At 47.1% G+C, this 27,838-nt stretch overlaps 2 long non-coding RNA genes across 2 annotated transcripts in view; both read right to left on the bottom strand.

The window, feature by feature from the left end:
* Positions 1 to 536: 536 nt before the first annotated feature.
* LOC116669006 lies at positions 537 to 6,150 on the bottom strand. The gene is made up of 3 exons (XR_004326373.1): positions 6,046 to 6,150; positions 3,425 to 3,594; positions 537 to 723 (listed from the first exon to the last, which is right to left on the bottom strand). It is a non-coding gene; the product is annotated as an uncharacterized LOC116669006 (long non-coding RNA).
* A 1,179-nt stretch (positions 6,151 to 7,329) lies between these two features.
* The window catches only part of LOC116669005, a 32,570-nt gene continuing 12,061 nt past the window's right edge, over positions 7,330 to 27,838 (bottom strand). The window contains exons 4-6 of the long non-coding RNA XR_004326371.1: positions 17,719 to 17,781; positions 17,113 to 17,281; positions 7,330 to 8,230 (exon numbers count right to left, since the gene is read on the bottom strand). This is a non-coding gene — a long non-coding RNA (uncharacterized LOC116669005). The remainder of the gene's footprint in view (positions 8,231 to 17,112; positions 17,282 to 17,718; positions 17,782 to 27,838) is intronic.

The raw sequence follows: 27,838 nt of genomic DNA, 5'->3' as shown, positions 1-27,838 counted from the left end.
TTCTTTTACATTTCTGAGAATTTATATAGGCGCTTAATTTCTTTGAAGCCAATTAAACAGAGCTCATTCACAAACCAATCTTGGCAATGCCATTTGAAGGCAGACGCCTCAGTTTATAAGGTACATATAGACAGACGTATATCTATATAGACACAGAGATCTCGCAGTTTTGCAAAATACACCCCTTGGGGGACCATAGGATGGAACAGAGCTCAAGCTTAATCATTCACAGACAAACTGCAAACCAGTGCAACACAGATCGGTCTCTCAGGGTCACAGTTCCGTCTCTCAGGGTCACAGTTCCCTAGCCGCAGGAAAGAAATTCCCAGCCAATGCTCTGCCACAGGCAAAGCCTCTGCCGTAGGGAAGAATACCCTGGTGTTGTCAAGAGACCAGAGACGTTGCAACCAGCCAAGGAAAGTACTGATACACACGTAAATACAAACAACAGCTTTCCATCCCTGACGCCGCTGAGCTTACACACTCGAGGCCACTCCGCTGCTGTGGAGATGCCCTACGTCGCCTCTTACCTGCTGAGGCGCCAAGGACATCGAGAAGACCCTGGACAATGTGGGCATTGATGCGGACGATGACTGGCTCAGAAAGGTCATCAGTAAGCTGAATGGAATGAACATGGGGGACGTCGCTGCTCAGGGCACCAGCAAGCTGGCCGGGCTGTGGCCGTCTCTGCTGCCCCAGGACCTGCGGCTCCTGCTGCGGGTTCTGCCCCAGCAGCAGCAGAGGAGAAGGAGGAGTCGGAAGAGTCTCACGATGACATGGGAAGTGCTTGTCTGACTAGAGTCCCACCCCATACAATTAAACCCTTTTTACATAAAAAACAAAGAAAGAAACACCCCCAGAACAAACATGGTCCCACAAACAAAAGAATAGATGAAGTATAGCCCAAAAATTCCACTTGCACTCCCAAATGGAGGCTTCCAGGGTGGCCTGGCTCCCAAAAGAGGATGGACCCAGAGTGGCTCCCACTGAGCCCAGAGGGGCTCACTTCCCACGAGGGAATGAGCCCAGATGGAGTGAGAGAATTCCCAGCCTGCACAAGCTGGAGTGACTCACCCCCCAAGCCACACTGAATGTGGACCATAGCTTTGGACACTTCTTGGCTTCAGACAACCTCGTGCTAGGGTAGCCGGTCCCTCCCATCTCCCTGGAGGAAAATGAGCTAGGGCTGCTGCTGGGGGCTCAGGGAAGGGGCTGCTCCTGGCCAGGGGTCAACCTGCCGAGGGCAAGGCTCCTAGGCTGGATCATCAAAACTGTTACCAAATACAAGTTCATGTGTTCAGTGCACAGGGAAGCCAAACAAAACCAAAACATCCGATTTTAGAGCAGAGAACAGTTCCTGCAGAAGAACTCAAAGATATTGTTATGTGTATTCCTTGGGGAGGAACCAGGACCCTGCTTTAATAGCTGCATATCACTTCTTGATCATTCCTCCTTGGTTTCTGCCATCCCTCACTTCTCTGATTAGTAACTGTTTGAATCTGCTCTTTGGTATTTAGGAAGGTCTAGGAGACTGAATAAAGATTTCCTGCGAACAGGAAATGGGGGACATGGAAAGGATTTGTACCTGGGATGGTCCCACAGGGTCCTGCTAGGTTTCAAAGATGGGAGCTCCTGGTGGGCACAAGCCCACGAGGTAGGGCCTTCAGCTCTTCAGCCTGTCAAACCATGTGTTAAGCCTGGTACATCACAAGTGCTCTGTACACCCTTTCTGAATAAACAACAAAGTTCACAACTCATAACCAGTCGGCAGTGGTCAGTGCCACCTCTACAGAGGCTCTGGTGCCTGAGGAATGCAGAGGAGGGACCCAGGCTCTTTCCTATGACTCCCCCTCTGGTGACAAGACTCCAGTCAGCCCATATTAACCACTGGGAAGCCCATCTAATTTTTTTACACTTCCTCTGAGACATCCAACACCCCCATCAAAATCCAGGTCCCTGCCATTTCCACCTATTTCTAGGGGGAAGTGACCCTGCCTTGAATTGGTGGTGAAACCTGTGGGGACCTCCTAGACACAAAGACCTTTCCAGGGTGGGGGAGGGAGGAGGCCTTACTTATTGGCAGAACAAAAGCTTCAGCCTCCTAGACCTTCCTAAATACCAAAGAACAGATTCAAACAGTTACTAATCAGAGACGTGAGGGATGGCAGAAACCAAGGAGGAGCAATTAAGAAATAATAGTGCAGTTATTAAAGCAAGACCCTGGTTACAGCTCAAGGTGTATACATAAAAATATCTTTGAGTTCTTCTGCAGGAACTAAGGTCCTGCCCAGGTGGAGGGTGTCAACTTCAGGCTGAGCACAGGGTTCCTGGAACACCACCCTGTGACCTCACCACCAACCAATCAGAAGAAAGTCACACAACCTGCAGCCCTCACCCCAACTTTTGCCTATAAAAACTGCTCCCTGAAAACCCATCGGGGAGTTTAGGTTTTTAAGCATAAGCCACCCATTCTCCTTCGTTGGCCCTGCAATAAGCCTTTCTCTGCTCCAAATGCCAATCGGTCTGTTTGGCCTCCCTGTGCGTTGGGCACACAAACTTGCATTCGGTAACAGTGGCACCAGGGCAAGGAGTGTGGTCTCTGCAGGTTTGGTGCTCAAAGTGGGACTAAGCGGGGTCTGAGAGTCTTAATCACCCTTCTTGGGCAGAGCAAGGATTATGAGCTATGAGTCGGTGGCACGGGAAGGGACACACCTGCAAAGGAGCCCTGGCTCCCAGCTCCAGGCCAGACTTCAGACCACACCGGGTCTCTGGCCAGCAAGGACCCTGCCACGGCCTGAGGGTACTTTGTAAGGTTATCAGACCGCACAGGACTCATCCTGGGAAGGGGTGGGGGCTTCCTCGGAGGCAGTGGCGGGTCCGGATTTGGACTGATTTCCCTTGGAGTAACGTCCTTCTCTAGAACCCGGCTTCTATCATTTGTTCCACTGAGCTTTTCAGGAGTTTAGGGCCGTGGCTCTCAAAGGGCAGTCGCTGGGTCAGCAGCCTCAGTGCCACAGGGAACTTGTTTAAAATACAAACTGTCAGGCCACCACAGACCTCCCACTGACTGGGAGGTGGAGCTGGCCATCTGCGCTTTAAAAAAGCCCTTGGGTCGACTGTGCTGTGGGCTAAAGTTTGAGAAACTTTAGAAAATGACTCCTTAATAAAAAAAAAATCCCTCACGAGCCCACTCGGGACCACCTCATCTTTCTCGCGCGCGCTCTCTCTCTCTCTCTCTCTCTCTCTCACACACACCCTTGACTGGCAAAGAGCCAGAGCTTGAGTCTGTGGGACGGGAGCCGGGGTCACTCAGAAGCTGACTTGCAGAAGCAAGGCGTCCCCTCCCCCTAGCGTTCCAGCAGGAGCCCCTCGCCTCCACCGCGACGTCGGTTCACACAGTCCTTATTCAACTCTTTGCACCGACCTTACTTTCGCATTCCAACTGGGCACAAAGAGGAGGCCTGTTTTCTCATTATCTGTCAGATGAATGCTTGGATTGGTGTCCGGGCTGCCCGGTCGTGCTTGGTAATCCGAAACAGAGACCTGGGAGCCTCAGGACAAATTCGGGCTTCCTGAAGGGAGCGAGCCGGAAACCTGTCGCGGAGGGAAGGACGTTAGCGGCACAGCGCCACCCTGTGGCGGCAAGAGAAAGAGCCGCTCGGCTCCGCGGTCTGCACTGGGCTCAGGGTTGGCGGGAATCTCAAACCTCATCAAATTCGAACAGCCCAAGTCCGTCCGTTTAAAGCGCACTCACGGGGGTGGGTATAGCTCAGTGGTAGAGCACATGCTTAGCATGCATGAGGTCCTGGGTTTAATTCCCAGGTACCTCCATACAAATAAATAAAATAAATCTCACTTACTACGTGTTAGGGTGATCGTTGCTTTATCTTATTATAGCCTCAGGGTTTCCTACGCTGGGTAGATAAGGTTACAGAACTGCTAAGAGAGCCAGCCTAGGAGTTCCCGGAGTCTATACAGAGGCCACATGACTAAGCACCACTCTGTTCTTCAACACGCTTCCCCATCCCCGTGGGGAATGCGTGCTTCTCAAATCACACGTGCAGGTGGCACTTGGGGATCTTGTCACGATGCAGATCCTGATTCAGGCAGATCTGAGTAGGGACTGCATTTTTAGGGCCCCCAGGTGATGCTAATGCTGGATCATGGACCACACTGAGACGCAAGATCCCAGAGCGGTGCTGTCCAGTAGAACATGCAAGAGTCTAACCCTGTGCTGTCCAACACATTGGCCACTAGCCACCTGTGGCTGTCGAGTACTTGAAATACAGCTACTGCAACTGAGAAACTAAAATTTACATCGAGTTAACTTCAGTTAAATGTGAACAGCCCACCTGTGGCTAGGGTCTCCCAGCCTGGATGGAGCAGGGTCCCTCATGAGGGGCGCTTAGGCTAGCTTGTTATTGAAGAGCCAAAATCCCATGGCAAGTTAAAGCAGGACTATCGATTAACAGATATTCAGTCATGTGAGATTAACACACTGCCACCTTGTCATTTTACATATGAGGAAATGGAGGCCCAGAGAGGCAAAGTGACTTGTCCCAGAGCCACAGAGCTGTTCCAGCATTCTTTCCACCATGCCAGACCTCCTTCTAAATCTGCTGGCCTTCACAAGAAAAATGTACATTCCCAACTTTAGAAACTCCTTTGTGAGCACAACATAAATAATATATTGAAATCAAATGTTAATTTATACAACATATAAATCAGCTAACCAAGTATAAAAATTGCCCAGCTTCCTAAGGAAATTAACTGATTTTTAGCTATATTTATAAGACCTGGAGCACACGAAAAGAATCATTTCCTTTTATGGATGTTTTTCAAGGCCAGGGTTCCTGGCAAAACCAAAATTAAGGGCAGCTCTGTTCAGGCCCCCAGTGTAGCTGGCGTCTTTGTGCAGGAGAAGTGACCAATGTCAGTTGGTCCAGGTGTGCCAGGCCCCGATGGTAACAAGATGACCAAACAGGTTGTCCTTTATCACACTCAATGAAGGGTTTAGTTAAGTGATCTTTAAAAACTTGTTTTTTTCTGGTTATAAGGGCATTTATGTACATTACATACTATTTGAAAATTGCACCAAAAGTATCGTATTAGTTATCTATTGCCACGTAAGAAATTATCTCCAAAACCTAAGCAGCTTAAACCAACAAACACTTGTACAGTTACCAGGAACAGCTTGGCCAGGTGATCCCGACTCAGGGACTCCAGGGAGGTGGCCAGGGCTGCCGGAACCTGAGGACTTGACTGAGGCTGAAGGACCCATTTCCAAGGTCACTCACAGTGGCTGTTGGCAGGAGGCCAAGGGGTGGGCCTCTCAGTAGGGCTACTCATGACAAGCTTCCCCCGAGAGCAAATGGTGAGAACTGGAGAAAAAGCCCAAGAAGAAAGCTGCGAACTTTCATAACCTCAGCCCGACGTGCTGTACCATCACCTCTGCTGCTTTCTGTTGGTCGCACAGTAGCCCCACTGCATTGTGGGAGAGGACTGCACAGGTGTGAGTGCCAGGAGGTGGGGGACACTGGGGGTCTTTCTGGAGGCTGCACATCACAAGCATGAGAAAAAGATAAACTCACCTGGACCCTCACTCTCTAAATGATCACTGTAGCCCTGGGAGGTAATTCCTGTCTGTCATATATGTGGCAGGTGTTTTTTTCCTGAATCAACTCATATATTAGTCTCTGTATTTTCCCTCCATCTCTCTTTCAGATGGAAATCCGCTTTGTTGAATCTCCTTCCTGCATGGAAGATGTTTGCTCAATTTTCATTATTTTACTAATACCCTAAATTTTGAACATGCATATTTGATATTATGAAATATAAAGTGAATCAGTGTGTTTATTCTCCTCCTTAACAATTCAATGACATTAATACATTAAATCAGATCATTACCCTCCCATTTTATATATTACTGTTGTCTAGTGTTTTAGTTCTATCTCACTCCTACATATCTTAAATTAGTTTATTATTATTAATAATAATATTGTTATTATTAGATTTACCCACTGGTTTATCTGTTTCTTTACTCACCATTGCTTCTTGCATCCTGAAGGATGGTGAAGTCTTGGCTGTAGAACTTGGTACCTGAAGGTTTCTTTCTTTGTTTTTCTTCTTAAAGCTCAGCATTTCTAGAAGTTCATTGTAGGATAGTTTTCAAATCATGTAATCCCCATGTTGCTGACCATCTCTTTATTCAAGTATTGTTGCAGCACTAAAATACTTCTTTCTTTTGAAAAACTTAGACTCACTGAAGAGATTATGTGTCCTGAAGAAGGCAGGAAGGGGAGAGGTCTTGAGGCGGCAGAGAGAGTTAGGGATGAAGGGAGAAAGGAGAGGCAGCAATGTGAGGAGGGAGGCGGCAAGACCTCAGAGATGATGCTTCAGAGGGTGGGTCTGAGGAAGCGAGTCTCCAGGCTCTCCAAGATTCCTGCACCCAGGCCAGGCAATAAAGCCCAAAGGGACCAAATGGAGGGGGGGAAGGCTGCACTGGGACCTGTGCTTATATACGGTCAAAAATCACAGGAGCATACTGGCGTATTGCTGCTATGGACCAGGGACCCCAGCACAACTGTGGTGACAGGGAGACCTGACAGTCACTGAGGGCAAATTCCCACCAGGACGAGTGAGGGCTTGGAGGCAAAATTAAGTTGATTAAAAGGAAATAAAGGACTTAAATATTTCTCACTTCATATAGTTTGCAGGCTGAGATTCATACTTGCTATACACATACACACTCTCACTTTTAAAACTGCAGTCTAGTCGTACTTTTTGTAGCCTGCTTTTTTCACCTAGCTTATATTCTGGACCTGGTGCAACATCATTATCTACATTTCCCAACCACGTCCACAAAAGTCCCATGAAGAGTGCCACACATGACGGTGCCACACACCGGCTGGGTGTACAAAGTGCAAGGCCACATTCCTTTCACTCTTCAAAGACCTCACGCCCCAAGAAGCTTATCAGGAGAAGCCCTCTCTTCCCTCCCTTGGAGACCTCGGCCCTATTATAACCTATTGTAACCCCAACCCCTCAACCCCTGCCTCTCAGAGCAGCAGGCAGGGCCAGTGCTGGTGAGTCTCACCTGGAAGCAGGGAAACCTGTCCCCCCCCCCCCCCCGCCCCGGGAGTTGGCAGCTTCTTGGATGCTACAAGATGTCACCTGCGGCTTGGCAGGGAGATGCATTTCTTGTCCCCAGGGATGGCAAGGACCCAGGCTGTTTCCTCAACCCTAAAAAGGAGCTAGTAGTTACCATTACAGGTTTTATGTGAATTCAGTGAAAAAACAAATCCACAGGATTAACAGCATTGTAGTGATCGCTAAGGCTGGAACCCACGGTCTCATTCTCCCCCTGCTGGAGGCACGGCGGAGCTGCGCCTCCCCACCCTCGCAGGGAGGCCTTTTGGGAAGCCACAGCGGGTGAAAGTGACTTGGGTGGCTTTCAGGCGGCCGACTCTATGAACTGATCCACAGTTGGCCACGTTTTCCTCCTTCCTGCCACGACTGTTGTCACCAGTCCACACAGCAGCTGCTCCATCAACTTGGGTCCCTGAATGAGGACTACGGAGGAGAGCCCCAGCCACCCCCAGATGGGCAGGTGGAATGAACGTAAAAGAAATGTTTGCTGTTTTGAGCACTGAGGTCTGGGCATCATTCGTTACCATAGCATAACCTAACCTACACCGACTGCTTACATTTTTTTAAAAAGGATGAACCCACTCAAGGTTACAGAGGCTTAATATTAAAGAGTGTGCTGACAGTCGAGAGCATTTTAGGGTCCCTCCCCATTCCTCACTCACTAACAGCGGTTACAGCTGGGCTGAGACACCACAGCTTCGATGCCTGGACATTGCACAGAACACTCTCTTTTCCACACTGGGGTGAGTCCAACTAGTTATTTGAAGGACTTCTCTGCCAGGCCCCCACCTTGCCTGTAAAATGTGCAGCCCTGGAGGAGATCTGAGTTTCCGTTCTGCCCTTGGGCTTCACAAGGGCCGTGACCTTGGAGTTGCGGGCCTGCATCTTTTTCTGACCCACCTCGTGCTTCCTGGCAAAGCGCGTGTTTCTCAGGAACTTGGGTCTACTCCTTTAAGAGATTCAGATCTTTGTGACCAGGGTTTCCTGACGCTGTGTCTGTGCCATTTGTGAGACGGGTTGCACGTGGGGTGGTTCTCAGACCCGGCTGTGTCTGCACGGAAGCCTCAGGCTCCCCCAGCACCTACGACCAGAAGAGAAATTTAATTTCTTTTTTAAATTAGGAGAAAAAAAGTAAACTTTTAAGTTGGACAAAATGTTTTAATACATAATATTAAAATGATCATGTTTATACCAACTGTAATAAAATATAACAGTTTTTATGATGGGAGGGGACCATGAAAGTGGCAGAGCCTGGGACCCAGGAGCAGTCAGCCCTGGTCAAAGGGTGTCACAGCCGCTGCCAATCTGGGTTACAGTGCACTTCCTGGAGATGAGGACAGACATGGCATTGCTGTCACCTATAATGTCTTTTGCCTTATAAGCATGTCCAAATTTCCCGAATTACCACAAACTGGCTCTGTCTTTGCCTTTTTTTTAAGAAAAAATTTTAATAGCTTTATGTTTTATTTATTATTGTGTTGCTTAATTATTTTATTTTGGTGGGGGGGTAAATAGGTTTATTTATTTTTGGAGAGGGTACTGGGGATTGAACCCAGGGCCTCCTGCATGCTAAGCATGTGCTCGACCACTTGAACTATACCCTGCTCTGTCTTTGCCTTTTGAAGGTTCTCCCAGGACACCCAGTAGCCACAGCTGCTAGGAGGAGGGGTCCGGGATCCAAACAATGCACCTGGATAGAGCAGCTTCCTCCAGCTTGCTCCCCATGCTTGCATTTTCCCTTCCTCCTTCCCAACAGCCTCTGACGTTGAGGAGCCCAGCAGGCTACAGGGATGCCTATTTCTGACCTCGCCCAAGTGCACAGCCCTGACATGGTAATGATCAGCTTCCTTCATAAACCCTGTCCTGCCAGAGGGAGGCTGACAGTTTCTGCTGTGGACTCTGGGATGCAAACAGTCTTCCCTGGAAGGCATGATCTGCAAAAGTGAATCTGTATCCCTATGTAATTTGTCACCAGGATCAAAGGGGGTCTCGAGCCCAGCTGGGGGGGCCTGGCCTTGGTGACTGGAGGGACACCGCTCCACTCAGGCAAGGGGACTTGGATGTGGGGGGTCTGGGCACAGGAGACTTGAGATTTGGGAGATGGAAGTTAAGACAGTTCCTTCCTACTGACGTCTATTTTCTCAGCAAAGCAGCAGGGGAGGTCCTCTGTGGAGAGAGAAGTAAGAGAGGGAAGCTGGGTGGGTTTATGTAAGTGTTCAGAGGTGGGAGAGTGGACCGTGCATCCTTCCCAGAGCTGTCGTGTTGTGCTGCCCAAAGGCACAAGAGCTAAAAATCAGACACAAACAATTTAACTTGCTCTGTCAAGTACCACACAAGGTCGTCCCTGAATACAGTTGGAAAATAAAAAGGTTTTTTTTGTATGATTTAATCATTTAAAAGAAGAATATAAAACAGGTTGGTGGCCTATCCAAAGTGTCCAATTCATCCAAAAGTTTCAAGCCAAAATATATTCTGTAGTTATCAAATTAAAATAGGTCCCTTTCTCCTACACTGCTGGTGGGAATGCAGTTTGGTGCAGCCACTGTGGAAAGCAGTGTGGAGATTCCTCAAAAGACTAGGAATAGACTTACCATATGACCCAGTAGTCCCGCTTCTGGGCATATATCCAGAAGGAACCCTAGTTCAAAAAGACACCTGCACCCCAATGTTCATAGCAGCACTGTATACAATAGCCAAGACATGGAAACAGCCTAAATGTCCATTAACAGATGACTGGATAAAGAAGATGTGGTATAGTTATACAATGGAATACTATTCAGCCATCAAAACTGACAACATAACACCATTTGCAGCAACATGGATGTTCCTGGAGAATGTCATTCTAAGTGAAGTAAGCCAGAAAGAGAAAGAAAAATACCATAAGGTCGCTCATATGTGGAATCTAAAAAAAAAAAAAAAGAGAACATAAATACAAAACAGAAACAGACTCATAGACATAGAATACAAACTTGTGGTTGCTAAGGGGGAAGAGGGTGGGAAGGGACAGACTGGGATTTCAAAATGTAGAATAGATAAACAAGATTATACTGTATAGCACAGGGAAATATATACAAGATCTTGTAGCTCACAGCAAAGAAAATGTGACAATGAATAGACGTATGTTCATGTATAACTGAAAAATTGTGCTCTACATTGGAATTTGACACAACATTGTAAAATGACTATAACTCAATAAAAAAATGTTTTAAAAAAATAGGTCCCGTTGATAAAAGTATCAGGATGGAGGGGGGTGGGTATAGCTCAGGGGTAGAGCGCATGCTTAGCATGCACAAGGTCCTCGGTTCAAGCCCCAGTAGCTCCATTGAAAAAAAAAAAAAAATCAGGAAACCTGAGACCCAAATAAGACACATAACAATGGCCATTTCAGCTGTGAATCAGGCCAGCTCAGAGACCATGCTCAGCTTTTCACATGTCTTAGCTCTCAATCCTGTGAAATAGATATCTTAATCCTTATTTCATAGATCAGAAAACCGAAGTCAGGAATGATTAAATAACTTGCCCTAAATCAAACAGCTACCAAAAGAGAGGCCAGAATTTGAAGGCCAGGTAGATCTGATGCCAAAACTCTGCTCTTAACCACTGCCTTGTCTCAGCCCATGAGGGCTGTGTCAGGACCTGTCAGTCCCACAGTTTTGCTGCCCCTCTGGAAAGCTATGAAGACCTTATGGGATCAAAATTTTTGGTGGCCGGCCTGATATCTCAGAGCGACCAGCTGAGAAACTAGGTTAGACACAGCCTCCATTCGCTCACCCTCCCAGCAGCCAAGTTACAATAACAGTCATCTAGCTGGTCCACAGCCCTCACTTTCTTCACACCATGGATGCTGTGCCTCGTGGCCAAATGACTGTTACTAAAACACGGCTTTTGTCCTGTCACTCTCTTGCTTCCCATTGACCCACAGGATGAAGTCCAGACTCCTTGGCCAGGTATTCGGGGATTTCTCAGTAATCTAGGCAGGCAGTTCAGCTGCATGTGTCAGAAAACCCCAAATAGCCACGATGCAAACAAGACAGAAGTTTCTCCTAAATGAAGGTCACAGATTGGCAGTCCAGGCATGGTACAGCAGCCCCAGATAGCTGCAGAGGCTACAGGTTCACCACCACATCATTTCTAAAGTGTGGCCTTTGGACTCATGGTCTCAGATGATGGCTAGAGGACCAGCCATCACATACATCTCCCAGACATCAGGATGTAGGAAGGGAGGAAGAAGGGTTACAGGGGAACTTACTCTATTTTAAGTGGGTTCCCCAGAAGTTTCTACAAAAGTTTTCTGTTTATATTTCATTGGCCAAAACCAAGCCACACGAAAACAGAGCTGAAAGGGAGACTGAGACAAGTAAGCATTATTCCAGGAAGCCTTGAACTAAGGACTAGGGTAGAATGGATGTAGCGATTGGCCACAACAGCCTCTGGCTCCTCTAGGGCTGCTCCAGTACGAGGTGCTTCCTTGGGGACCCTCTCCAGCTGTCTGGTCTGTTCCTGCCTCTTAAATGTGGTCCATGCAGGGATGCCCCACTCCATCTCCTGGGAGAATCCCAATTCCCTAGTTCTGTGCTCAGGCCAAGACTTGATCTCTTCTTAAGCCTTTCCTGACCACCCTGACTTCTGGTTACCTTCCTTCTTCCTTCTACAGAACCTCTCGGGAAAGGAAGTGGAAAGTGCCTGGACTTCAGTCTCCTCGTGGCTCCTCTCCCACTCCCTGTGTGCTCTTGGGCAATTCATTTATTTCCCTTGAGTCTCAGTCTCTTCTTATCTTCAGCAACCTAGAATAGGGAGCAGAGCGAGGCAAGGTCTGAATCAATTTTTAAGAAGTTACTGACTTCCCCTCTGTGTAGTCAGAAGAGTCATGTTGGATCAGCCTTTTTGTTACGAGAGAAACCCTTGCCCCCTTGAGTTAAAATAATTTTTTTGCCAACAGCTCCCCTTCCCTGGGTAGAAGACCCCTATCTTTGACAATTAAAAGGAATAACAGGACTTTTCACTTGTTTAGCAAGGAAGTCCTTCGCTAAGACCCCTTGTCATGTGGATTTCTGAAAAGGGAGGGACACCGTTTCAGAGCCATGTCAGAGTCTTAAAGGAGGGAAGCAACTGAGAATCCTTTACCTCAAGCTCAGTGAGATTTCAATTTACAAAAACTCTGGGATGTCATCGACCAGACTGATAGCAGGAAAGGACCCCCAGGGCCACAAAGGGAAAGTTTGCAGGAGGCTATGGGGAGTCTGGGATGGTGACCTCCATACCAGTACATAAAGGCAGTCCTCATCCTGGCACAGGGTCAGGCTTTGGGAATACACATGTGTACTAATTAAAAGTATTTCCACCTTAAAACCTGGCATGTGGCAGTCCTGAGGGCTGGCAAGGACCTATACAGGCAAGGGCATCACCAAAGTACAGAGCAAGTGTGTGCTGGCCGGCGCAAAACCAGGCTTCAACAGTGCCACCTTGTGGTGAAAAGTGAAACAACAGCCCTGGTGACCTGGTTTGAGACATAACACTGACATCTTTGAACTAAGGATATAGGATTCTTGAAAGTTTAAAGGGACGGCTCAACAGGTAAATGAATAGGTCTCCTGCTAATAAAGGTATATGGGAGTTATTAATGGTAAAAAATAAGAAATGTGACTGTATTTGTACCAGAAGGAGTCACACATCACACTTGTATAGTGTTACCCCGGGTCTGTCCCCAGGGCAGGACACAGAACTCGGACAGCAGGCGTCCCAGCTAGCTGTCTCTCCTGGGCTGCCTGCCTTGTTATGCACTGTCTCCCAGAACTTCCTCAGCTCCACTTCCAGCCTGGCTGCTGGACCCTGTGATCCCAGGGCAGGGTGCACAGGATGGCACCCAGAAGGAGGAATCAGCCCCAGAAGCTGTCACTAAGTCTCCAACTAATGGAATCCTTTTCAAGGTAATGAAATTGCAGTTAATGCAGCTTGCTGACTAGTTCCTCTCAAACGGTGGCCTGGTCTGTTTGTGGCTTCTGGTCATACCCCTGGCAGGAAAGGACACTCCTCTGTAATCAGACAGTAGAGCCGTGGGGCCTCTTCTGAAACAGGAAGCAAACTCTTCTTAAAGCGTTCATTTTATTTGCTGCACATTTTAGCAGATTAAGCACTTAGGGTGGGGATTTTTAAAATATTTATTCTTTGGGCCAAAGGAGTATTTTAATAAAGTTAAGTTCTTTGTGTAAAGCTTCTCCAAACCTTGACTTATTAATCCCTAAAGAAGCAGCATTTGGTCCTCTATTACTGGGAGCCCCTCTTCCTGCAGGAGAAAACCAGGAGAGTGCCCACGACACTGGGGCCCCAGCCAGCAACCTTTGCACTGAACTGGCCCACAGATGTGTTTCTTTGGGGACATGTCACATAAAAACCCAGATTTCTTACTCCTTTTGAACAAATGAGCTTGGATCCTCAGAAGGCAATAAAGGACAGCTGCAGCCTTCTGAGGGGCGCGGTGGGTGTCCTGTCCCACCGAAGCTGCCGAGGCCCCTATTGTCTTATACCTGCCCAGGTGCGTGAACCTGCCTGGTCCCCTCGGGGATTTGCACTTGCTCCCCCTGGAGCTGCCCTGGAGGGGCGTGAGCTGTACATAGGCTTCTCTTAAACCACCCCCGCAGGCGGCAAGATCCCGAAAGACAAGAGGCACCATCATTTCATTTCCTGCTCTGTCACTAGTGCTAAGCATGGGTTCTCCAGAAAATGTTGAATAAAAGAATAACGGAGTTTAAGTGGGCAGACACCCCTTGTGTGCCTAGTGTGTGCCTAGGCGCCAAAGGGTCATGAAGGTGTTATAAGCCATGAATCAAGAAGTTTATAGCAAAGTGGTAAAAAGATTGTGTAGTGTGCGTGTGTGTGTGTGTGTGTGTGTGTTATTTTAAACAATCACAATGCATAAACAATCAAGAGGACAACTTTGCCAGTCCCAGATGGAAACTCCAGCAGGGACGGACTGTCCTGCCACTCCAGGGAATTGGCAGCATTACAGTCGCTACCCCTTTAAGGCACAACCATATCACCTGTGATTAGAATGTCCAGTCCAATATAATCAAAACTCTGAACTTGATTTGGCCTTACATTTTCTTCCATCTCCCTGGCTGCCTGAGAAGGGAGGTCAGGGGCTTTTTCTCCTTCCCCCTCCCCTTTCCCACCAGCAAGCTGACAGGGTCCCTGCCCACAGAGTGAAAGGGCAGAATCCAAGAAGATGCCCTTGTCTCCAGACGCTGGGTCCTCCAAAGGGTGGTGGGTAAAGGTAACTCTGGTGCTTGTGGGCACTCTGGGTGGTCCTCAGAGGTGCCCCCCAAACCAGGGGCTTACCCTCAGTTGCCAGTATTCCATCACTGCAGATCGTAGAATCTGGAGGGTCACCTCTCCCTTCCTTTCAGCAGCCCCCTACCATCCTGGCCATATTGCGTGGGTTTTAAGATGTCTCCTTAGCGACACTCCCCTTGCTCTGCCCTGGATGGAGGGCAGTTCCTTTCCTGTCTCTGCCTGGCCCCAGGCTGCTTTCAGCTCTCTCAGGCAGGCAGGAATCTGGCCCTGGTCCTGAGAGGCTCCCAACTGCCAAGAGCCCATACAAGCTCTCAAGCAGCCACTGAAGCCCCATCTCTCTGGGCTTGAAGGAAGTGACATCCCATTTGATCTCATCTTCCTGTCTCCAGGTTTCCAGCACAGCCCTCTCCCAGCAAGTCCCCAAAAGTCCTATTAACCATTTTATAGCCCCAAGGTAACCAGGGAAAGTCCAAAGGTCTTGAAATCTAAATTCTGCATTTAATGATCTCTCAAACTCACTATAAGGTCTGATATCTCTTTAACAAAACTTGTAAAAGCCAAAGCAGAAGGAGTCCCATTTAACATCCTGTTCTAATAAATAAAATAACAGGTGCCCTTAGAGGGATACGGACAAACACTGCTATGGGAGTTTAAAGGAGCAGATTTCTTCCATGCAGGGGAAGAACCAAGAGAGACTGCCTGGAGGAAGCAGACATTGAACTGGGACTTGGGTAAATGAAGGTCAGAGATGAGAGTATTCCAGGCGAGGAAACCAGCATAGAGAAGGTGCCCAGGCAGGAATTGTGCTGCACCAATGGTATCTTAGGGACATTTCCACTGCCAGGAACAGATACTCAAAGTACTCCAGAAAAAAAGATAGAGTTCCTATGAATCCCCCCAGAACAAAACAGGGGTTCTCAGCATGAGATTCCCTAGACCAGCAGCACAACATCACCTGGAAACCTGTTAGAAATGTAAGTTCTCAGGCCCCACTCAGAGCCTCTGAATCAGAAAAGTAACTGGGCGGCTGTCAGCAGCCTTTGTTTTCACACTCCCTCCAGGTGATTCTCATCCGCCTGGGAGTTTGAGAACTTCTCTCCTGGAGAATTTCTGGAAGGATATGCAAAGAACTGATAAGAGGGGTTAACGTCCAGGGAAAATAATGAGGTGCTGGAGCCAAAGGCAGGGGGTGAGGGAGATTTTTGTGATCGTGTACCTTGGGCATGTATCACCTATTCAAAAAATAATCAAATCATAGTCAGATTCCCTTTCCTTCCCCCCATCTAATTCCCTCCTCTCCAGCTCCCCCTCCTCGTGCTCCCTTCCTCGCTGACCCCACCTGCCCCAGGCCCCAGGCAACCTGGCTTTCTTTTCTCCTCTCACCATGCTTCTCTTCCTTGGTCTTTGTTACTGCATATTCTAAGCCTCCTGAGGGGAGTTGAGAGAAGGGATAGAGAAACAGCTGGCAGTTACAGAATTCCCTTTGGGGAGTCGGAGCAGGGCAGGAGATCGGTGCCTCCAACCACACTAATAATTTCCCTGAGTCCACCTACACTGAGGAATTAAGAGGAAGCCCGTCTCCATCCTCTTCCCAGTTGTCAAATAAGCCTTATTGTCTCCTTTCCTTGGGCCTTTCTTTCTGTTCCACTCTGAGTCCCGACTCAGTCTTCAGAAGCCTGAACTCTCAGCCTAACTCCAGCCACGTGGAAACCAGGAGAGGCTTGTCCAGTGTCTGGAAGATGTTTTGCAGCTGAAACACGTCAACCAAGAAACGCAGAAGGCTGAGGATTAGACAAGAGCTTATCTAGGGGTCTTAGGAATTGCAATTCAGGAGACACAGCTTCGGGTAAAACCGAAAGCGTGTTCCAGGAAGAGAGAGAGTCAGGGGCTTACAGAGGTAAAAGCCACAGGTTAGGCTGTCTGGCAAGAACTAGGACTGACCGTGGTGATGAAGAACTAGAAGATCTTTGTCCTTAGGGGACAGGTTGTCATGGGTTATTTTAGGGTAAGGGTCCGATAAGTATCTGGAGTTTCTGGAGCATTGGGCAGATGTTCCAGATGCCTGTGTTAAGACAATAAGCATTCAAAGTTCAGATTCCATCCAGGCTGAGGCGTGCGTAAGGCATACCTCCTCAGTGGCTCCCATGCTCCGATTAGAGAACCCTCTTAGCAATGCTGACTCTATTTTGACTTTCCTTCCACAAACAGGAGCCAGATGAACTTTCTAGCGGGTCACCCATACCTTAAAGATGGTCCCAAGGAAATGGACAATGTTGCAAGAATATGTATCCAGGGAAGTGGGGCAAATGCCTGTGGTGCTGAAACTCCTCAAAGGCGCAAACATCCTTGCTGACCCAGTGAGCGGCCCTCGACTTGTGGTTTGGGTCTGAGTTTACAGATAGCACCTCCACCCCCAGAACTCAGGATGTTTGACGCAGTGATATGCTAGCAAATTAGCTTTCCCAAAAGTCCTGATACATGGTGTTTGCCAGTTCCCGTCATGTCAATACTCAGGCATCAGCCAGTTTCAAGCTACTGACGTGAAGTCACTGACCTGGGCGTTGGGAAGAGATTCACACAACGTGGGACCAGAGTTAGCGGGCTTCACAGAGAGAGACGCTGAACCGCGTGCACCCCTGAGGGCCCAGAAATCAGCTGCTGGGCACCACTGACCTGGACGGTGCCAGATGGGCAACCCTGAGGAGGAAGCCAACATCTCTGGGTCACTTCTCAGCCTTGCAAATGGTACACAGTAAGCCTCTTCCATTAGAGTCATTGCCTAACATTTTTTAAATGTTGTATTCTTCAGGCCAGCTGATTTTATTGATTTTTTTTCTGAGATCTATAAAAGAAATAAGCATTAATTATGGCTTTTCCCTCCTCCAGGATTAGTCATTCAGTGAAGGGGGTCATTCAGAAGAGGGGGTCACTTGTAGAAAGCTGAGTAATCATTACACACATCCTAAGATAAACCAACTAGATACACTGGTACCCATAACACTCTAAAAAACAAGTTCTCTTCATCCCTTTTATTTATTATTACTACTATTATTTTGGTGGGGGAGATAATTAAGTTTGTTTATTTATTTTTAATGGAGGTACATAGGGATTGAACCCAGGACCTCAAGCATGCTAGGCTGGAACCGCACCACTGAGCTATCCCCTCCCCACCCATAACACTCTTAACATCATTGTTGGTAACAGCACCGCTCCCGGCCAAGCCCTGTTGTAAGTGTTTCATTCACATTGTCCCATCTGGTCTGCTCCACAGCTTCTTACCGTGGGAAGTAGGTACTTGTATCTCATCAGTGATTATAACCCATGTTGTAACTTTATGCTCCCCTAAAAAAGAAAAAAAAAAAGCCAATTAATTGACACAAGAGTTTCTTAGTACTTACAGTTTTTATTTTGTACTTATTGACAGGGTTCTCTTCGATTGCTTTAAAGATGTTTGCCATACGTCACTCCTGTGCACAGACAAAAAGGAAAATATGAGTAATAAATTGGTTAGGGTATCCTCCAGCTTCCTCACATCTGCAGTCCCGCTTCCCATCACCCCGGGACTCAGAGTCATGGTGGCCTGCATTTTCCCCACATTCTTCTGGGTTCTGGGTTCTCCAGTGAACCCAGAGTGCCGCTGACGCAGGTCACCCAGCATCGCTACAAGGACGCTCTGCTGCTGTCTCTGGGGTTTTCTCCCTGGCGCCGAAAGCCCGGCGGTAAGCTGTGATGTCTAGGCAGTGACATGTGTGTCCCGGGTGCAGCCTGGCCAACATGCAGGTTAAGACACGTCCTGATTTCAGAGATGGTGAGATGTGAGAGAGCTGTTTCTTAGAGTTCTTGAAAGCCAGCAGCACCCTTACATGATTACCATCTTAGAGATGAGGTGTAGGAAGGTTTGGTGACTTGCCCGGGGTCACATAGCTAAGAAGTGGCAGGACCAGGATTGGGATTCCATCCACTTGGCTCCCGCTGCCCCTCTGCCTCAGTGTCGTGGGTCAGGAGGTGTCTCCGGGCCAGTTCCCAATGGAGGGAACAGGAGAAGCAGGACCACAGAGGCTCTCCTGCTGGGGTAACGCAGAGAGAATCTATGTGTTTCACCACCAGGAGCAGGGGCAAAGGATGGCTATCTTCATGGTGACAGGATGGATAAACCACAGAGAGGTACCTCTTCTCTCCTTTAGGAGGGCTGTACTAACAGCCAACAGATGATAACAAGTGGGAGGACGTGGGGAAATCGGAAAACTCATACACTGCTTTCGGGAATATAAAATGGTGCCGCTGCTGTGGAAAAACAGCCAGGCAGCTCCTCAAAAGGTTAAACATAGATTTACCATATGACCGAGCAATTCCACTCTGAGGTACAGGCCTGAGAGAATTGGAAACACAGGTTCACACAAAAACTTGTACATGAATGTTCACTGCAGCATTGTTCATTACAGTTAAAAAGTAGAAACAACCCAAATGTTCATCAGCAGATGAATGGATAACCCAAAGTGCAACATCCAAGCAACAGAATGTTATTTAGCCATACACAGGATTGAAGTCCTGATACATACTACAACACAGATGAACCTTGAAAATATTCTAAGAAAAGCCAGTCACAAAAGCTTACTTCTGATTCCATCTACACGCAATGCCCAGAACAGGCAAATCTATAGAGGCAGAAAGTAGATTAGTGGTTGCCAGGGGCTGGACAGGGTGGGAATGAGGACTGACTGCCAACAGGTATGGGGTTTCTTCTGGAGGTGATAAAAATATCCTAGAGTTAAGGGGGAGGGTGTAGCTCAAGTGGTAGAGTGCATGCTTAGCAAACATAAGGTCCTGGGTTCAATCCCTAGTACCTCCTCCAAAAGTAAATAAATTTAAAAAGACCTAATTACCTCCCCCCGCCCACCAAAAATATAAATAAAAAAATTTTTCAAAGTCCTGGAGATGGTTTTACAAACCTATGACTATGCTAAAAACCACTGGATTGTACACTTTAAGGTAGTAATTTTACATTTTGAGAATTATATCACAATAAAAAAATTGTTTCAATAAAAGAACCAATTTACTTCTCCACATACACTCCTGTGGGATAATAAAAATGTAACTGATTGCCCATCAAATGGAAAACACTGATGTGGACAAGACCCCTCTGGCAGGGGCGGTACAAAGGCTGAGCTTTTAAAATTCACACTCTGTGATCTACACAGACCTTATGAAAGTGGTGTTTGTTTCCATTTCCTTACCTCCAGTCACTTGCCATATTTTGATAATGCTCTAAATTACAGGACCCAGAACTGGCCTTTAATTACAGAGTGCTTTAATAGGGCTTACTGGCAAATACCATAGAATTAAGGGAGCCACTAATGAAATACAGCATCGTTTTATCTGTTCTCCGGTGGCAGCATTTAAAACGCAATTAGTACCATGCAAGATATTTATTTAGAACTTTATCTCATTTATTCATTCCACCTCCAAATGAGTGTTGTACTGGAAGCCGCTTTTTAATCCTTCACGCAAGTATTTTCTCAGTTTTAAGCCACTCTTTTCTTCTCTCTTAGACTCCAAGGAGCCAGAAGGTCGGTAGCATTGGGCTGATTAAGGGAAGCAAGCACTCTAAAGATTTTCACCCATCCCGCCCTCTGCTCTTCCCTGGCGTGGATGGAAGGAGGAATGGACATAAGGAATCAAGTTAACACACTTGATGGGTGCCCAACCATCACCTCCAGAAAAGCAGCACAGTCTCCTGGGCACCGCATGGCAAGACCTGCCCAGCCTGCTCCCGCCCCTCCGTCCCAGCTCTGGGCACACTTCCTCTGCTGACCACTCCCCACTCTCCACTCTCGGAGGGGGCCAGGCACTTCCTCACCTCTCACTGTGCCTCAAATGCCCACAATAGTGTCGTGTCCTCTAATCACTCAACCCACCTTCCTACCCCAAAAGAATCCCTTCCTTCTGGGAACCCGTAGTCTGTACTCAGTTAACAGCACAGACTCAGTGGCTTTGGTCCACTGCTCAGCAGTCAGCAGTGTGTGGGTCTTCCCCTCCACAGTGGGACCCTTGAGGACGGAGGGCTGATTTCATCTTTGTTTGCCCCAGCGCCACAGGCCACTGCATAACACACGCAGGAAATGCCCAACGCATGTTTCCTTCAGTGAAATCATTTTAAGTCTTTCCTACGCAAAGGAGGCCTCAATCAATCAGTGTCTCTTAAACCTCTCGTCCTCCTGAAGACACTGGGTTGATCTGGCTGTGGCCTGTGGCCAGGCTGCTTCGGAACAAGTTTCACAAATGCCCAACTGTCTAAGTGAGGGGCCGTTTTTATGGAAACCAATGAAGAATTGAGTTTCATACCAGCCATGACTTGGCAGAACAACGAAACCACTCTAAGACTTGGGAGACTAAGAGGCAGAAACATCCCCGAGAAATGAAAACTTCTCCCCTGCTCCCCAAAATTAGTAGGAATGGGGTGGGGGCTTTGGATAACCATTGGCATTGGAATCTATGTGTCTGGGTGTGTTTGGTGTGTTTGGGGGTGGGGGGTTGGTATCAAAGTGATTTCATATAGAAAACTTACTAACTTCTGCCAAACTTACCTAACTTCCTTAAAATCTCCCGGATCTGCTCCCCTCTCTCCTTCTCCATAACCTCTCACCAGAACAGTCCAGCATCACCACTCTAACCATAACCACTCCAGCTCCCCACTAACCCATTTCTACCCTACAACCAGATTTCAGGGTGATCATATTATGCAGATCTGATCATGTCACCCTTTCCCGGATTCTCCCTGCTTACACCTTATAATGACTTCCCACTGTTCTTGAGGTAAAGAAACAAAGGAAGTTTTTGGTCCTGAGGGTCTGAAAGCCCTACCAAAACAGATTTAAAATACAAGGCAATTCATTAGCTTATTATCAGGTAACTGGAGTAGAGTAAACGTCAGGCATTGCAGGATCAGGACTCTAGCACCACATTCTGCTATTCTCTCAGCTCTGTCTTCCTCCCTAGGTGTGAGCTTTATCCACAGCCCCACTTTCTTTTGATCAGCATCAAGTAGAGCACCTCCAGGAAAAAAAAAAAAAAGAACATCTTGCCCAGCCATGAAATAAAATTCCTTCCTTTCAGCCCAGGTGAGCCAACTGAGTCCATGACCCCATTCCCAACCAAAAAGCTCCTATCCACCGAGTCCTTCCCATCCTGCTCCTGGTGGGAAATGAGGCCTTTAGCACAAAAACATTGAAAGGATGCTAAAAGATACAACTGGCATTAAACCTAGAGAGTTTTACTTTGTTGATGCTGAACTGTGAAAAATAGGAAGGAACTAACTATCAATCTTAAAGTTCTCCACCCCTTGATGAAGGACCTGAGACCAGAGGTCCCCAGGGCCTTGATCTCATGGTAATGAGTGGTAAGAGCAGGGGGGCTGGAGCCTGGAGGAGGGAGGGAGGAGGACAGGGGACCAGGGGCTGCTGGCTTCATAAGAGATGGATCCTGAATGGGTGAGATGGAAAAGATAGGAACATGCTGCTGTAGCATCTTGTGCACCCTGGGTGGGAATCTCAATCGGCTTAGTTTCTTTCTGAAAATGAACTTGGCCGACAAAAGAATTGAAATCAGGAACTCGAACAGCTCCCTGTACACCAAAGTTCATGGCAACATTACTCACAGTAGCCAAAAGGTGGAAACAAACCAAATGTCCATTGATGGTTGAATGGATTAAAGAAAATGTGTACATACATACAATAGAATATTATTCAGCCTTAAAAAGGAATGGAATTCTGACACACGCTTCAACATGGATGAACCTTAAAGATAGGAAATAAGCTGGACGCAAAAGAACAAATAATGTACGATTCCAATTATACAAGGTTCCTAGAACAGCCAAACTCATAGAGACAGAAAAGTAGAGTAGTGGTTGCCAGGGGCTGGGGGGGACAGGTACCGAACCCACAGTTTCCTGTAGACTTTCAGAATCTGGGGTAATGAAGCAGCTCTGAAGGTGAATGGTGGTGATAGCGCCAAAATAATGTGAATGTATTTAATGTCACTGAGTTGCTGGTTAAAATACAGCTTAAATGGTAAAGTTTATGTTATATATATTTTACCAAAATTTAAAAAAAAAATGACTTAGTTCACCTTTTGAAGCATTGAGGGCACCGCAAAGGGGTGACAGGAGATTCTCAAAGAACGACTGCTGGCTACTTGTTCTATCCGGATAAAAGACACACTTTTAGTGATACACTCTAGTTTTGGTTCCATGACGATGATTTTGATGACGAAGTTGATGGCAAGACTCACGCCTCGCACGGAGGCAGCCCCGAGGCCGCCGCGCGCGACAGCGGCTCCTCCCATCCCCGGCCAGGCTGGCGCCCCGCACACCCAGGCCCTCGAAATCGCGGGACGGGGCAGGCTTTGTGAGATGGGCGTGTTCCTACTTCTGTTCTCCGCAGGGAGGAGGCTGCGGGGGGCAGGGGACGCTGGAGAGGCGGTGAGGGGAATTTCCTTCTGCCAGGCAGGAAAACCGTGTGAGGAAACAGAGCCATCCCTACCCTTTGAAAGGAAAATGTCTCTTTCAGACCTCGTTTTAGAGAGGCTCCTCCCCGCCGTCTTACCAGAGGGAGGATGGAACAGCTGTCACCAGTTGGGTCTGACTCATTCGTTGATCATCTCTCCCCACCCCTCTCCCTAACCCCCTCCCTCCAAACCCACCCACCCCGAAAATGCCTGAGCACAGTCGTCTATTTTAAGAACTGAATTCCCTGTCGGCATGGCAACTTCGGCTCTACCTCTTGTCATTGCTGCCTGGATGGAAGAAAAGCCACCTTTCACCAGGACTCCAGCAGCCGGCGGCAGAGATGGTCCACTGATCAGACACGGCCAGAGGGTGGACATCCAGTCTCTGTCCATGCTCTGCTTCGTGTGTTTGCTTGTTTTACAGCCCTTGAATAATGTAAAAAACATTCTTAGCTGACTAGCCAGACAAAAGCAAGCCCTGGGCCAGAACTGGCCCAAGGACCATAGTTTACCCAACCCTTGTCTGGGACAAAAGCAGTAGGTGATCACGCTGGCTGGGTTTCTCGGAGAGGAAGTTTGAAAGGCTGTGAAGGGTAAGAAGACTGCTGGGGAAAAGATGGGAAGAGGACTGAGGAAGGACCGTGTGATTAATTGATTTTTAAAAATATCCCCTAAGGAAAAAAAAACTAAGAAAAAAATTTTAATTAAAAAAATAGAAAAAAAAATCCCCTAAATATCTATATTTTATTATCCTTTAAAGGTTTATTTATATTCTTCTTGTGCTTCAAAGCTAAAGTCTTCAGCTATGCCATCTTCCATGCCCTTAATAAGGACTGAGGTTTTACAACCTCTGAGTTCCTTTTGTAGAAAACGGTATTTATTTCATAACCTCTTATTCTCCACAAAGACCAGATTTTCCCCAGAAATGTTGAAAGAAGAACGTTTGGAATGTTTCTTTCTTCTTCGTTTGAAATTTTTTTAGAAACAAATTTTTAAAGTTTTTAAATTTAAAATTATTAGACAAAAGTAATAAGAATAATATAATAAAATAAACCCCATGTACCTGACATTACTGGTTTATTTTTAAAGGGCATTTTAGTGGACATTAATGAAACGGTTTCTACTTTCCTAAAACATGGATGGAAAGGGGAAAACAATATCTCTGCAAATAGTATTTCAATAGACTCCAGTTCTAGGGCATGTCTGACAGTGACTATTGGGGGGGAGGGGGGAAAGAAACATCTGTAGGAAGGAAAAGGGGATCAGTCTTTGATGGTTACCATGGAAACCACTAGGTAAGATGGTTGAGTTTGCTTATGGGGCAATGAGGTTCCTGCTAATGGACTGTGGGTCAGAACAGTAGGAGAGCCCTTAGGCAGGTCCCCAAGGGTACCTTTCTGCCTCTGAAACTCCCTTCCAACCTCCAATACTGTTCAGTTTGAGGATATTCTCATCCTGAATTTCTAGGGTTTGATTAAAAGAAAGACACCTGGGTGTTTCATTCCTGGATTTTAGGGTTTCATTTTGTATTGAGCAAGCCAGGGTCAAAGCGTTCATCTGCACACTCACTTTGAGGTGTTGGGGGATTTTACAGTAGCTCACTGAAGTCCTGTTTACAATAGGAGGATCCCTATGCCCCTGAAAAAAAGCCCTCTAAGGGCTGGTGAAGGTGTTGGAGTACCGATGCCCACCTTAGAATGCGGAAAGTACGATCATGTACTTCGCGTAGCAAAGAATCCACCCAAAGCCGATGAGATTCAGAAGGTCCAGACTCCCTTTCCCCCTCCTGAAGGAATCCCCCAACAAAGAATGTCCCACAATCGCCGATATCCAGAGCTGCTTTAGACATCAGATAATTTGCTGTGAGGCATATCAGTAAGAAGTGAAACTTTGGCATCGCACTCCTTGGACTTGGATCCAATCCGCACCACATAACATTTCTACAGTGGCATATACTCTCTGTCACCTACAAATGGCATTGGTGGGGGGCAGGAAGCCACAAGATGCCTAGCACTCAGAAAGGGCTGGGAAAGAGGCAGAAGCGGGCTGGAATTAGTCACCAAGGGGTAAACGTGCCCAGAGTTACAGACAGAAGGCCGCGGAGGACCGAGGTAGATCCTCAGTGATGGGGCCCCAGAGCTGCCGCCACCAGACTAGAGGTCTAACCCTAGTGCGCGTCCAGCAGCTGCGGAGGGAAAATGCTGCGCAGACGAGGCACGACCACCAGGGGGCGCGCGGGGCCGGGGATCTCGCGAACCTGGGGCTGCGGGAGGGAAAGAGGCGGGAGGGTTGGCTCAATACCTGCTTTCCTCTTGGGGTGTTACTGGCAAACAGCAATGACAGGTATCTTCTGGGCAACTGCTTACCTGTCCGTATCGCCCACAAAATCAGAAATCCCTTGAGGTCAATGACTGTGTTTTCATTCCCTTGCTCCCCCAACTGCACGTGAGTCCCTTGTCCCCATCCTAAGTTTGCTGAGGGTCAAAGGATGGCTTTCTCACCCTGGAAGGCGGGAGGGGAGACCAGGAGGAGGGACGCTCAGGGCTGTAGGGAGCTTTGAGGCAGCTGTTTGAGAGACACACTGTCACCAAAGTGGAGTCCAACCGTTGGTGTAGAAGGGGAGCTTAGACACTTGAAAACTTTGGGTGAAGCCCAAGGAGCAATCTACAGTTTGGTTAAGAAATAAGGCAGAGGTTCTCAAACTTCTTGCTCTCCAGATTCCTTTATACTCAACATTATTGAGGACCTCAAAGAGCTTTCTATTTACCATAGTAGAAATCAAACTCTAATTTTTACTGTATTTATTTACTTAAAATTACAATAATAAATGCACTCTGCTAACATGTTTTTTAAAATAACTTATTTTCCAAAATAAAAAGTGTTAGTGAGAAGGGTGGCACGACTTTACATTCCTGCAATTTTTTTTAAATGTTTAGCTTAATAAAAGACAGATGGAGTCTCATATCTGCTTCTGAGCTCACTCTGTTGTGATATCAGACTGAGTTTTCCCAAAGCACATAGCTTCATACGTTCATGAGAAAATGAGAATGAAAAAGGCAAATGACATCTTATTATGAAAATAGTTTTCCTCTTGTGGACCCCCTGTCCATTTTGATATTAATTAGAATGTAAATTACACGCAGTGTTGTTTTGGGATAAAATAGAGAGGCTTTTTGTAAGAGGAAGGTTGCCTTAGGTGATGGCTGAGGCCTGAGGCCAGGTTGTCTTAAAGTTCACCCACTGGCAAAATGCGGCCTCCATGGCTGATGGTACCAGAAAGCAGAGCCTCGCCGATGTAGACACGTGTGCTGTGTGTGTGTTAGAACTCTATTATAGCTGGCTTTTCACGTCAGCTGTTCTGAATTGCAGGGGGCAGAATGGTGGTCAGATGCCCTCTCCTGAGGCCAAAAGCATATGAAAAAGGTGATTCTCCTTGGGGAAGTCCTTGCTTTTGGGATTCAAATACTCTGCTAACTTTGAGGCTATGTTTGGGGTTTTTATCAATCCAAAAATATTTCAAAACAATGGTTCCACTCACCTTACACCTGTTAGAACTGCTATCACCAAAAAGATGAGAATAACAAGTGTTGGCAAGGATGTGGAGAAAAGGGAACACTGGTGCGCTTGTTGGTGGGAATGTAAATTGGTGCAGCCACTATGGAAAATAGTATGGAGTTTTCTCAAAAAAATTAAAAATAAAACTACCATATGATGCAACAATCCCACTTCCGGGTATCCAAAGAAAATGAAAATAGAATCTTGAAGAAACAGTTGCACTCCCATGTTCATTGTAGCATTATTCACAACAGCCAAGATATGGAAATAATCTGAGCGCCCATCAACAGATGAATAAAGAAGATGTGGTGTACAGATATACAATAGAATATTACACAGCACAAGAAAGAAGGAAATCCTGCCATTTGCAACAACATGGATGGACCTTGAGGGCATTATGCTAAGTGAGATGTCAGACAGAAAGACAAATACTGGATGTCACCACTTATATATGTGGAATCTAAAAAAGCCAAGTGCATAGAAACTAAAAGTAGAATGCTGGGGGCAGTGGACAGAAGAAAACAAGGAGATGTTGATGAAAGGGAACAAACTTCCAGTTGGAAGATGAGTAAGTCCTGAGGAATCTATTGTGCAGGATGGTGATTACAGTTAATAATGCCATACTGTGCACTTGAAAGTTGCTGAGAGAGTAGATCTTAAATGTTCTCACCACAAAAAAAGAAATACTAAATCTGAGACATGATAGAAGTGTTAGCTAACACTCTGAATTTAATCGTTTTGCATTAAGTTAGTATTAAAATGTGGGAGGCCTGAAACTTCTACAATGTTATATGCCAATTATATCCCAATCAGCCTAGGGCAGGGGTAACAACATGATGACCCCAGCATCTCCACGCCCTCAGCCTGCGCTGGGGTCTGTGCGGAAGGTCGCAGTCTCACTGAAGAGATGCTGTGGGGAGATTTCCAGAGTCAAGTAACAGATCAGGAAAGTTTCTTCCCAGTTAGGTCCCTCCAAGGATACCTAATCTGGCTGATGATCATAATCATCTGAGGAATGGGATGAGAATACTGATTCCTGGGCCCACCTCACATCAACCAGGGGCGGAGGCTGTCTCTTAAAGCTCCAGGTCCATTCTCAAGCCGACAGGCTTGGGAGCCGCTGGCCTCCTCCACCCCCATCCACCTACTTTACAAGGGCCCCAGTCTTTAGGCACCTTGGGGTCACTTGGGAAACATATTTAAAATCTGGAGTCCCTGGCTCAATCCCGAGAGAGCCCAGTAGCTGGAGATCAGGCAGATCTGGGATGGGTCCTGGGACAAGTTCTGAGCACGCAGCCCAGTTCACTCTGCTGTCAGTGGCCAAAGACCACCCTTTGCCTGG

This window comes from Camelus ferus, chromosome 15, assembly GCF_009834535.1.
Source record: "Camelus ferus isolate YT-003-E chromosome 15, BCGSAC_Cfer_1.0, whole genome shotgun sequence".
NCBI lineage: Eukaryota > Metazoa > Chordata > Mammalia > Artiodactyla > Camelidae > Camelus > Camelus ferus.
Note: the sequence above shows the minus strand (reverse complement) of the source record. Positions and strands in the feature narration are given on the sequence as shown.